The sequence below is a fragment of the Alosa sapidissima genome, chromosome 17 (genome assembly GCF_018492685.1).
Source record: "Alosa sapidissima isolate fAloSap1 chromosome 17, fAloSap1.pri, whole genome shotgun sequence".
Lineage (NCBI taxonomy): Eukaryota > Metazoa > Chordata > Actinopteri > Clupeiformes > Clupeidae > Alosa > Alosa sapidissima.
Genome location: NC_055973.1, coordinates 3,947,545 through 3,961,670, shown reverse-complemented (window position 1 = coordinate 3,961,670; position 14,126 = coordinate 3,947,545).

The window sequence follows — 14,126 nt, the reverse complement described above, 5'->3', positions numbered from 1 at the left end:
TTGAGTTTGGTTCCAAAACACTGTGTCTCCATTTTTAAAAGCATTAATTGTTTAGATAACTTTGTAACAAGTAATGTTATCTAATTGTGTATTTCAGACAATATCAATACAATGACAGTTATGGTGTTTCGATTGAGTAAATATAACCAATACAGTTCTACTGACATTACCTGCAAAAAATGTGTTTTATGAAAATTCATTGAAATTGAGGATATAGCGTTTTGGAACCATTTATTCAACACCACACAACACTTTTATGTTTTTTATTTACTGTACTTGTTATCCTGGTTATAAACGGTCATTCCGATCATATTTGATCTCCATGTTCTCTGTTTGTGTACCGTAGCTCTTTGGAATAAGCCATGTGAAAATGCAAGCCCATCGACTGCTTATCTGAGTGGGAATGATTCAGGAATGTTTTTGCAGAAGGCTGTAAAATATAAACATAATTTCTCTTTTAGCAGTTGGGAAGCATCTGGGGTGTTTCATTTCTGGGTGTGTAACTGTCCCTAGACTAGACCATTTCTGTGATTAATGGTTATTTCATCATCCCAGCAGGTCTCACAGTATCCCTGCAGGGCTGTTTAGCCAGGCCTAATGCCTATGATTTTACAAAACTGGCCGTTGCGTTTAAAAATGGCTAATTATGCTGAACACAATTGGCCTAAATTATCAGTGGGACAGTGGAGGGGAGTGAAGAGTGACAAATAAACTGACCAGGTTACTGATTAGAATGACCTTCACATGATGGCGTAAAAACCTCATGAAATATGGATCCTTCATTACAATCTAGCTACGTAAAAAATAATTTAGACATCCGCATGAGATCTTTGATTGATGTAATCATGCTTGAAAATCGCTCTGGACTGGATGTTACAGCAGAGATGAGATGTGCGCTCTCACAACATTTTTCGCCAACGTTTTTGTCAGACACCAAACAGGACGAGGACCACAAAAGCGTCACGTTCAAAAGTTTATTTAAGGGTTGGGGGTTAAGGGGGTTCCGGGGGGGGTACAGGAGTTCCAAGAGTCTGCGTGTGTGTGTTCCCCCAGTAGCCGAACAGCGATGGCAGGAGCTGGATGATCCGGGAAGTCCTGGGGGAAGCACACACACAACAGCAATTGAAACGAAGCAGCAGTACAGTCAAGGACTAGGCGGTATTCGTAGAAGAGGGACGGAAGGCAGGTCAAGATTACCGGGGCTGGAGAACACAGAAGTAGTCGAGCGGGTCTGGGATCACAGGCAAAGAGTCAGAGGCGTTTTCCAAAACAGGCAGGTAACTGGTGCTGGTTGCAGACGATCTGACAAGTGTGGACTGAAAAGCAAGGCTTTATATACAGGACATGATGAGTGGTGAATGCAGTGCAGCTGGTAGGTTAACGAGGGTGAGGCAGAGCAGAGCAGGAACAGGTGGAGGTCATCAGACTTCAATCAGCACGTGTTACCAGGCAGAGAGAGCGCTCATGACAGTTTTGTGACATCAAAATAGGGTCACCTGCCAAAAAGGTTAGGAACCTCCCTGGCTTACAGGCTTTGATAGGCCTACATGGGCACAAAATAAAGACTCATTAACAGGGAAATCACACAAACACCAATTAATCATTACAGTATCACAAATGTACATGTGCATGCCACATAAATAGCCCCCACCAAGAACACCCCCCCCCCCCCACACCAAGTGCATCCTCCACCAAGTGGACACCCCCACCCCCCCACCAAGTGCAGCCCCCCCCCCCCCAGCCCCACACCAAGTGCACCCCCCACCCCCACCTCACTAAAGCAAGTGGTATGCTCCATGCACATTTACCGCACATCGAAGACGTGCGTCATTCACGTGCTGTCCCATATGTTGGGAGCCACATGACACCACTGCATGCCGCGTTGATGGCGGAATTCTCGTGCACAGGACACAGACGCAGGACTATATTCTATGTATAGGACTATGTGTCCCAATCAAAGCAAGCATGAAGGACAATGTTTGACTCCCTGATCAAATCTTGATGCTGAAACGCGTCAGAATGTTTCAAAGGTTTAAAATGGATCAAACCACAAAAATAAAGGCTTTTCACAGGTTGAAAATTACAAATTTGACTATTTCATGGGAAAATATATTATGTTCATCAAAAATTTGGAACGGAGATAACAAAATGCTGGAAAAGTTGTGTAATGATAAAGGAAACAAAAGGAGGAATGTTTCACAACTAATTAGGGTAACAGGCAACATGATTGGGTATGAAAAAGAGCATTCCAGAGAGGCAGGGTCTCTTAGAAGTAAAGATGTAGGGGTATTCATCTTGGATAGCCATGGTGTTTTGGACCTCAGATGGCACTGCATCAAAACTAGTCTTTCTGTAAAGAAAATCATTGTATGGGCTCAGGAAAACCTCTGATAACCATTGATTATGTGCACTGTTTGATACTCAATTCAAAAACCATTCACCATTAATTAGCTGTTTAGTAACATGTATATTAGTAGCAAACTAACTATTTATTACTCATTATACAAGGATACAAGGAAGTTTATTGTTATTGTCACATGCATATAGTTACTGGAAGTAAGAAATGCAGTGAAATTATGTCTGGTGTCAGCCTATTTGTGCAAAGTGGGGGGGGTAAAAAGTGCAGTAGAAGAGGGGTTTAGTAGATTAAGTGGCAAGGGCTGCATAAAAAAGGTGGGGGAGGATTGGGATTGGGTGGGGGGCACCAACAAGGAGCACCCAAGAGCAACAGGGGCAAGGAAAAACTCCCTTACCAAGGAAGAAACCTTGGGCAGATCCACGGCTCAAGGGGCTAACCCAACTGCCAGGGGTCTTGGTGTGTGTGTTGGGGGGATGTCAGGGGAGATGGGATAATGTGCTGTGTATGTAGGGGGGGGGGGCAGGGACTTACTATTGCAAGCAGAGTACTGTATGTAATGTATGTGAGTGATGACAGTGAAGATGTGTGTGTGGGCGGGAGGGGAGTGGAGCAGTGACTGTGTGTGTGTGTGTGTGTAGTGTGTGTGTGGGTAGGTGGGGGCAGTGTGCTGTAAGTATGTAGAGGATGTGTGTTGGAGAAGATCCTGAAGACAATGTGCTGTGTATGTGGGGTGGGGGGGGCAGTGTGCAGCAAGTATGTAGAGGAGGCTTACTGTAGCAAGCAGTGTGCTGTATGTATGTGAAGTGATGACAGTGATGATGTAAGTGTGTGTGTTGGGGATGGGGGTGGGGGGGGGGGGGCAGAAAGGCTAGGCAATCAAGGACATGGGTAGATGGAGGAGAAATCAAAAATAATAAATAAAAAGTGTGCAAAAGTTGGAGAAAGTCAGATGTGTGTGTGTGTGTGTGTGTGTGTGTGTGTGTGTTTTGACGTGTGATGAAATAAGAAAATAAATAAAAGGTCTGTAGCATAGGGAGAGGGATGTAAAAGTGCTAAAAGTCTTGTAGGTGTGTGTGGGTGTGTGTGTGTGTGTGTGTGTGGGGGGGGGGGGGGGGGGGGGGGGGGGTCATGAGTGCTGAGGAGTGAATGAGTGCAAAGTCAGTATAGTGTGAGTTCAGAGTTGGGAAATGTTTGAGAGTGCTGAGGATTGAATGTGTGCAAAGTCAGTATAGTGTGAGTTCAGAGTTCGGATGGCCTGGGGATAAAAACTTCTCCTGAGTCTCTCAGTTCTGGCTTTGTGACTACATAGGCGTCTTCTTGATTTCAGCGGTAGGAATAATCCATTGTTAGGATGAGAAGAGTCCTTCAGAATCTTTTGGGCTCTTAGGAGTACTCTTCTGGAATAGATATCTTGTAGAGCAGGGAGTTGAGTTCTTATAGTACGTTCAGCTGAGCGCACTACTCTCTGCAGAGTACTACAATCTCTAACTGTGGAGTTCCCATACCAGGTGATGATGCTACCAGTTAGAACACTCTCAACCGCTGAAGTGTAGAAGGCCTTCATGATGGATGTAGAAACTTTGTATGAATCACTAATTAATACTTTATTCTGCAAGACCTTATTCTACCCATAATAGACCGTTAACTAAGAATTTCCCCTATATAAGCTTCTAATTACCCCTTATTAATAGCTATTAAGTAAGTTGTTGCATATGAATTGATCTAAATACTCATGGGTGAGTATGGGGCTTGTAAGGGGGTAGTAACACAAGAGCAGTTATTCACCCCTAATAATACTGGCCTACTCATATGGAATTAGATACAAAACCACAAGGGATAATAGTGTACAAATTACTCATAATTAAGTCTTTGTAATGCAGAATATGTTCCCTATACTAAAATTGTCTGTTCACATTTAATTCACAATTAATTTGGCACTTATTAAGCCTCATGTGTTCCCTAATCTAAAGTTACCTCCTATTCACACTTAATAAGTGCATTACAGCACACAGTACACAGCAAACACACAGCCAATTTAATTTAGTACAAATAGGCTACAAATATCACTTTTATTGATGATTATGACATAGCAAATCTTTCTTGGCTCCTGGAAAAATAAAATCTCAAACTCAAAATAATTTAAAGAAGATATCCAGAGTAAATCAATTCATAGCCCTGTTGTTTGAAGTCAAAGTGCTGTCTGTAGGAAAAATGACGAAAAAATTGATTCAATATAGATAGTTAACCAGCAGCTAAGACTACAGTAACTAAATGGGGCATAGAGACTCACTAATTTAGCTATAATTAATTTAGATATTCCCCATTTATTTAATGGCGGTTGTCGGTTTATCTCTATTGAGTCAGATTTTCTCATTCTTTTCCCTACAGACAATACTTTGTAATATCAAACAGCAGAGCTATGGATTGAATCACAACAGATTTCTCCTTTAATGGTTCTTGCTATGACAATACTAATCCCGTACAAATATGCATCACTCTAATAAAGAAACAAATGTGCAAAAATCAACTTTCACAGACAGGTTGCCTTAAAATTAAAAGCAGTTTGTAAAACAGTAAAGATAAAATTGAACATTACATACTGTATGCAAATATGAACGCAAAACAACAGTCACCTACTGTGCCAGAGTCCTAAACTACCAAGCTTACCATTACTGTACTTCATTAGCAAAGGCAGCAGTTTACCTTTGGATTTCATATCCTATTATGATGCGCTTTTCTCGCATAATGTGAGAAGCACATTTTTTTTTGGAAAAGGCTACAAATATCTCTTTTACTCGCATTATGAACAGTATACATTAGTACAGCTCTCATACATTTCTCACAGGATATTTTTTCTTAATGTCATGTAACAGCATTCCTAGTGGTCCATCTTTGTGATTGTTTCCACGCCAGTAGGTCCACTCAATTACATCTAAGTGATCTTTCAACATATTTTCTGTTCGGTTCCCTCTTAGTCTCCATATAGTCGACTTGCAAACACTCCAAAGACGTTCCAAGTTCTGTCTGGGCATGAAATAGCCTGCTGAACGGTGGCGCACAATCTTAAGAATTGGTCTCCTTCTGTCATCCTTGGCCTAGCATTCCGAACACCCATGAACTTCGGTTACAGGCCCGTTCTCTGTTATACTGAAATTCAGATATTCAAAGTAAAGACAATCCATAAACCAACAAAACGGCTCTGGAGTCATATAGATTTATAGACAATAAAGTATTAATCAAACTTATCAGTGAATCAAACTCATCAGTGGGGAGAGCCATGCAAGATTATTGTGATGTTCTCAAAGGCACACCAGACAACACTATGCTGTTATCAGCTTTATAGGGCTTTGATGGTGAAATGGCTTATTGGGTGAATGAAAGCTCTCTCACCCTTGTTGTTAGTAAAAGAAACGTGACTGCAGGGGTAGCTCCATAGAAAAAAGAAAATCTCAGGTATGTGTAAGACCTATGTAGTATTCAGTATTTCAATCTGTTACAGCTATAATGTTTGTCCAGGGGGTGGCAGTAGAGCGTTTATATCAGTATCCAAAATGCTATGGCTAGTAGAAAAGAAGAAGAATGTGTTCAGTTTTAACGTGGTTTCAGAAGTGTGCTGAATAGCAGAATAAACGACGAACTTTTCTAACACCGGTGTCCTTATTTCAAGTCGATGCCAGCGGTGTAATAATTTGGTGGCCTGTACGGGGATGTTTATTCTGCAGTGAGAGACATTGGAGACGGATACTAAAAAGGTACTCTTGTTGAGGGAAGTGGAAGAGATATAACTGTGAGCTGAGTTAGCAAAAGTTTGGAGCTAGCTTACGTCAGGATAACGTTGATATCTAGCTGAAGCCCAAGACACCATTCTACTTTTTAGTGTCAGTCATTCAAGAAAATGTCTGAAACACGCGAAGAATTATTAAATGACATTGAAAAAACACTGCTCGGATTATCAGTGGAACAATTGCAACGTGTGTGTATACACGTGTGTCTACATTGTCAGACAAAGAACAGTGAAGATGCAGACATTAACCGGAAAAGCCGACGTGCATTGATTAAACATGTGATGGAGTTCTGTGATCATGATGATTTATTGGAGTCAGAGAATACAGGCATGTCAGTGCTTTTGGAATTGATGGACTTTGTGAGCAACATACAGCAGGAAGGTGCACCGAAGCCTGCTACTGAGCCTGAGGGTCACACAGATCCCACCGCAGAATCCAAGACAGAGGCTATGCAGTCACCGCAAGCGCGGGAGTCGGAGACCATGCCAAGAGGGAGGAGCAATGCACCTCATAGGGGCAGAGAGTCGATCGGGAGCCAGAATTACAGTGTGGCATGGAATGGCTACAGAAAGGACTTCAAAATCAGCGGACAAATTGGTGAGGCAAACCAAAAAGATAAATTGACTTTTACCAGCCTTGAACATCAAATTTAAAATGGTTTAAGAAAAGGCTATCCTGATTTGGAAATAGTGGAGGCGGTAATCCGTGCAGTGAGTCCTGGAGTGAAACTGAGGAGTTATTTAGAGGGCAAAACAGACTTAACTCTACAGACTCTCAGACACATATTACGTGCTCACTATGCTGAAAAAGATGCCACTGATTTGTTCGAGTGCTGGACCTGCGGCAGAGAGTATTGAATGCATCAGAGCGAGCTCCATCAGGCCTGAAATACAACTGTGAGTTAGTGCAACGCCAGTGTTTTCAATCCATTGTGACAGGCTTGTCAAATGATAACATACGAGCAGAAATGAGAAGTTATCTGCAAAATGTAGACATCAGTGATGAACTGCTACTAGAGAAAATGCAGATTGCACAGTACAATGAAAATAAGCGGGCTCAGAAAACAAAAACAGTTGGCAGAACATCTCTCAAGGTTAGTGTGAATTCAGTGGAATTGACTGACAATGCGGATGTGCCTAATGTGGCCCCAGTCCGAGCTACTAAACAGGCCAGAGAGAACCCCTTGTTTTCTAAATTGGAGGAGAGCAATTCTGTTATCAGGGAGCTTACCTGTCAAGTAGCTTCATTAGTCCAGACTGTCCAACGTGAGAGAGGAACTGGTGATAGGCCTTCTACCAGACCTGCTACATCAGTGAGTTGAAGACCCAAAAGACAGTGCAACAAGTGTCAGCAGGAGGAAGCACCCGACTGTAACCATTGTTTCAAGTGTGGCAGTGACTCTCACTGGTCTAGGGGATGCAGACTGGAAAACAGCCGTAGGTGGTCGGAAAACAGCCGGAGGTTGTGACTGAGGGACGAGTCATGGCCTCTTCTGCAGAGAAGTCCCACAACCACGCTGGTCAACAAAGCTTGCCATCGGACCCACGTGCACTGGGTGAGTTGAAAATGTGTGGGGACAATCCACACATTGGCACAGTAGGACATGGAAAGCAAATTGTAAGCCACACTGCAAACCATCAGACTGTACCCCAACAGCAAGCTATGAAAATGATCATTGGCCTACCAGGCGCAAAAACATTGCACAATTAATTGGCAAAAAGTGTTTAGTGTGGTGTACAATGAACAACGTTAAAACTCAAGCGCTGTGGGATACAGGAGCGCAAGTCTCAATTATGAGTGAAGAATGGAAGTCTAAGCATTTGCCGAACACCCCAATTCAGCCCATCAGTGACCTGCTAGAAAATGAAGAACTGTTGAATCAGAAAGCTGCAAAAGTACACAGGCATGACAAATTCAAAGACGACACCTTACCATCCTCAGGGGAACCCAGTCGAGAGATTTAATCGAACACTGTTGGCTATGTTAAGAACCCTGGATGAGGAAAAGAAAGCACATTGGAGTGCATACTTGAATAAAGTAATTCATGCTTACAATTGCACGACTAGTAAAGCTACTGGTTACTCACCCTTTTATTTGCTGTTTGGAAGAAAACCCCGTCTGCCAATTGACCTCATCTTTGGACTTCAAATAGAGGGAGAAAGCAAGTCTTATCAAGACTATGCCCTCAACTGGCAGAAACAGATGAAGGAGGCATATGACATTGCATCAAGGACAATCGTGAAAACTACTGGAAGAGGTAAAGCCTACTATGACCGGAAAAGACAAAGTGCTGTACTTGTGCCAGGAGACAGGGTCCTTGTTAGAAATATGTCAGAACGGGGAGGGCCTGGGAAACTAAGAGCTTATTGGGAAGACCAGATACACATTGTTGTTGCCCAAAAGGGAAAAGATAGTCCAGTGTATGAAGTAAAGCCAGAACGTGGGTCAGGCAGAAGCAGAATACTCCACCGCAATATGTTAATGCCCTGTAATGCGTTACCACTGGAAGAACCGATCCCAGATGTAACCCAGAAACAGAGACAGAAACGAGGTGGCCTGAGAAAATGCCTCAGACAAACTGAAGCAGTACAGCCGTATGAGGATTCTGAGAGTTTTGCTGAGGAGGACTACTATTGGGCCCACAGTTACAGGCATCAGCAGCCAGAAGAAACAGAGCAAGCACCTGAACCAGTTTTCCATCCTGAAAATGTGAGACAGCCTGATGAAGTGGAATTCAGCTGTGTGGGTCCTGAGCAGGAGCTTGCTGTTGAGGAGAGTGCTGATCCAGAAACAGTGTAGCCAACAGAGGGATCGGACTCTGGTGAACAGTCCGACAGCCCGGAGTTATCACAGCCTGATACTCCGGTCCGAAGGTCGCAAAGAGTGAGGCGACCCAGAGAGACTCTGACGTATGAGAGCCTGGGTCAACCCAGCAGTCGTGTCGTTCAACTGCACAATAACCCAGTGTATGTAAACACACTGAGTCCATGGAACGAACATTACAGTGGACCTTGGCTGACCCCGTACTGGTGGGGACCACCTGTGATGTACCCCACTCCTGTCTCAGTTGGATATTATTAATGGACGGTGATGACACTATGGACTGTTTGACCTGTTTGACTATACATGGACTGATTGAAAACCATGGACTGTGACTGAGAACTATAGACTGTGACTTGTGACGATATGGACTGTAACAGTTTGAACTATGATTCCTGAACTACTTCATACTTGAGCACTTGGGATCTGGAACTTTGAACTTGTTGACTTTCGGGATTGGAAAAAAAAAAAAAAAAAAAGAAATAAAAAAAAAAAATCAGTTTAATGTGAAAAAAAAAACAAAAACAAAATCAACATTTCTGTATGTTAAAAAGGATACTTATTGTGAATGCTCTGGAGTGTAAAGAAAGAACAGTTTCACTGGTAAAGTTTAATGTGAGCAGTAAGAGCAGCAGAAGAACAGTTACTCAAGGAAATGTGCCTTGGAGATGTCCTGTGGCAGGATGGTAAAGTGCACGCACTAATAAGATACATGGTCTATGTTATGCAGTAGTTCAAGACTGATAAATTGGGATGATGATTATAGAGTAATGATTAATCTGGTTGTACAGCCAATGTTCAATCAGTTTTCTGTGTAAAATGTATGTTTTCATCTGGAAGAAAATGGTTAACCACCATAGGTAGATGTTGTTCTAGTGAAGCGGAAAAAAACCTTTGTTATTGTTACATGTTGAAATGTTAGCTTTGCTGTGTACTGCCTAAATATCCATATGTTGGGGACAACATTAATTTTGTGGGGGAGAAATGTAAGACCTATGTAGTATTCAGTATTTCAATCTGTTACAGCTATAATGTTTGTCCAGGGGGTGTCAGTAGAGCGTTTATATCAGTATCCAAAATGCTATGGCTAGTAGAAAAGAAGAAGAGTGTGTTCAGGTTTAACGTGGGTTCGGAAGTGTGCTGAATAGCAGAATAAACGACTAACTTTTCTAACACCGGTGTCCTTATTTCAAGTCGATGCCAGCGGTGTAATACTGTATATGCCTTTAAAACCTATATTCTTTGTCACATAAATGGAGTACCTACTTTAAAAATATGAACCAACTTAAAAAACAACAACTTTTAAATCATCATTTTGTGCCCGTATACAATGTAAATAACTAGATGTACCGCAGAGCGGTAAAAAATATGACCGCCGCCCAGTCCAGCACATTTTTTCCACAAAAATAAATCACGCTGAAAGGCCTATATGATTCTAACTGTCTCACTGAATTGCATTATCCACACTCAATTCTCACTGGTATCTGCTAGACAACAAGTACCAAAACATGATTAGTTCATAGATTTCACATGTAAAATTCATTTTATACAACCCCACCCCCATCTTGCCTGTTCATAATTCTGAGAAATTCTTGAATTGTGTGCATGTGTGCGTGTACACGTTTATGTTTATGTGTGTGGGTGTGTGTGCGTGCTTGTGTGTTTGCCTGCGTATGTGTGTTTGTGCATGTGCATGCATGTGTACATATGTCTACTGTGTGAGCATGTGTCATACGTATGATTACTGTGAATGTATGTGTGTGCGTGTGTTTATGCACATGTGTGCACATGGAATGGGTTAACATGACCCCTGGAGGCAAACATACGGAAAAAATTGGTCATCCTAGGCCCTACGGTTCTCAAGATATTCACAGAAAACTGTGTCTGCCCTACCCTCCTTTCAGGGGGTCCAGTACAGCGGGGGGGCTACAGATCAAAACGAAAAACGATGGTTCCATGCTATCAATGTGGAGTTACATGCCCACCAAGTTTCGTGTACCCCGGTCTTTCAGTGTCCCAGGAATTCTTGTTGGTGTACGGTCACTAAATGTACAGATAAATTATTTTATTGTAAGGCCCCCCATGAACGAAAGTTCACAAAACTTGGCATGCATTCGGAGGGTGTCATAATGATCCTACACTTTCAATTTCGTGCAGTTTTGACCATGTCAGCCAGAGATATTGTGATGAAAACACCTAATTTTTTGCTTTTTAATTTTTAACTAGGTGGCGCTATACATGAAATAAGTGGTAATGGGATGGGTTGACATGCCCCCTTAAGACCAACATACAAAAAAAAGGTGGACCTCCTAGGCCCTACGGTTTTCGAGATATTCACAGAAAACTGTCTCCGGCCACCTACAGGCCAGTTGGTGTATAGTAACATAAATAAATGTATTGTGTGGCCCCCCATGAACGGAATTCCACGAAGCTTGGCATGCATTCAGAGGGTGTCATAATGATCCTACACTTCCAATTTCGTGCAGTTTTGACTATGTTAGGTCACAGATACCTGCGATTACAACACCTCATTTTTACTTTTTTGTGTTTAACTAGGTGGGTGGTTATGGAATGGGTTGACATGGCCCCTTGAGATCAACATACAAAAAAATGGTCCTCCTAAACCTTACAGTTATCGAGATATTCACAGAAAACTGTGTCTGCCCTACCCTCCTTTCGGGGGGTGCAGTCCAGCGGGGGGGGGCTACAGATCAAAACGAAAAACAATGGTTCCATGCTATCCATATGGGGTTACATGCCCACCAAGTTTCGTCTACCCCGGTCTTTCAGTGTCCCGGGAATCCTTGACGGAAATTTGGACATGCGAAAAATAAAAAAAATAAAAATCTGACTAAACCTATATGACTAGTAGTCAATGAATATAGTAATTGTTCTTCCATCATGTCCTTCATTTCATATGACCTGCAGTCTGTCTCATATGTAAATTGTAAATTGCCCAAAATGCTCTGCAATATGGAGTATCAATTAGCTTGACAGTAAAATCACTATATTTGAGAAATTGTATCACTGAATTAAAATGTTTTGTGTATGAAATGTATTGTCTCACACCCTAGCTGTGGTTACCATCAATGTATCTTAACATGAACATTTTAAACAGACTGGCATACCTTTCTTTTATGGCTAAATTTGCTTTCATCGATCAAAACGAGTTCTCCTCTTCCAATAGCCTGTTTGCAGAATTTCCCAGGAGCCACTTAAAGGAGAATTCCGGTGTGATATTGACCTAAAGTGTATTGAAACATGATACCGAGTGTGAACGTATGTCTCATAGCCCATCTCGGCTTGTCCCCTGCACTCCAAAATCTGGCGCTAGTTAGCCGATGCTACCAACAGCTTTTTCAATAGTGGTGCTTCGGCATCGGGCTAGCCATGCAAATAAATCACTGTTTTACACCCATTTACGAGGCTCAATGTATCTCCACACTTCATTGGTAGACTTCCGAGGGCCCTGACATTTAAAGCGAGACATTGAGAACTTTGAAAAAGCACTGGTAGTTTACTTACAAGACGATTTATACAGACAGTATCTTCACGTAGTTTAGCGTTTGCAGCCATCTTGAATTTAGTCACGATAATTCGAGCAACGAGTAAGAATGAACAGGTATGATAAGGGATCAGATTCCAAAAATAATTCAGTGGAAATGCATGGATTCCAGTTTCTTCCAGTAGCAGCAAGTGGAATCCATGCATTTCCACTGAATTATTTTCGGAATCTGATCCCTTATCAAGGATACAAGGATACAAGGAAGTTTATTGTCACATGCATATAGTTACTGGAAGTAAGAAATGCAGTGAAATTATGTCTGGTGTCAGCCTATTTGTGCAAAGTGGGGGGGGGGTAAAAAGTGCAGTAGAAGAGGGGTTTAGTAGATTAAGTGGCAAGGGCTGCATAAGAAAGGTGAGGGAGGATTGGAATTGGGGGGGGGGGGGCACCAACAAGGAGCACCCAAGAGCAACAGGGGCAAGGAAAAACTCCCTTACCAAGGAAGAAACCTTGGGCAGATCCACGGCTCAAGGGGCTAACCCAACTGCCAGGGGTCTTGGTGTGTGTGTTGGGGGGGATGACAGGGGAGATGTGATAGTGTGCTGTGTATGTGAGGAGAGGGCAGTGTGCAATATGTGTGTTGGAGAAGCTTCCTCATGAGACAATGTGCTGTGTATTGGGGGGGGGGGGGGGGGGGACGACAGTGTGCTGTAAGTATGTTGGAGAAGCTTCCTGATGAAATAATGTGCTGTGTATGTAGGGGAGAGGGGGGGGGGGCAGTGTACTGCAAGTATGGTGAAGGGACTTACTATTGCAAGCAGAGTACTGTATGTATGATGTATGTGAGTGATGAAGATGTGTGTGTGGGCGGGAGGGGAGTGTAGCAGTGACTGTGTGTGTGTGTGTGTAGTGTGCGTGTGGGTAGGTGGGGGCAGTGTGCTGTAAGTATGTAGAGGATGTGTGTTGGAGAAGATCCTGAAGACAATGTGCTGTGTATGTAGGGAGGGGGGGGGGCAGTGTGCAGCAAGTAGAGGAGGCTTACTGTAGCAAGCAGTGTGCTGTATGTATGTGAGGTGATGACAGTGATGATGTTAATGTGTGTGTTTTTTGTGTGTGTGTTGGGGATGGTGGTGGGGTGGGGGTGGGGGGGGGCAGAAAGGCTAGGCAATCAAGGACATGGGTAGATGGAGGAGAAATCAAAAATAATAATTAAAAACTTCTATGGAGATGTGCAAAAGTTGGAGAAAGTCAGATATGTGTGTGTGTGTGTGTGTGTGTGTGTGTTTTGACGTGTGATGAAATAAGAAAATAATAAAAGGTCCATAGCATAGGGTGAGGGATGTAAAAGTGCTAAAAGTCTTGTAGGTGTGTGTGTGTGTGTGGGGGGGGGGGGGGGTCATGAGTGCTGAGGAGTGAATGAGTGCAAAGTCAGTATAGTGTGAGTTCAGAGTTGGGAAATGTTTGAGAGTGCTGAAGAGTGAATGTGTGCAAAGTCAGTATAGTGTGAGTTCAGAGTTCGGATGGCCTGGGGATAAAAACTTCTCCTGAGTCTCTCAGTTCTGGCTTTGTGACTACATAGGCGTCTTCTTGATTTCAGCGGTAGGAATAATCCATTGTTAGGATGAGAAGAGTCTTTCAGAATCTTTTGGGCTCTTAG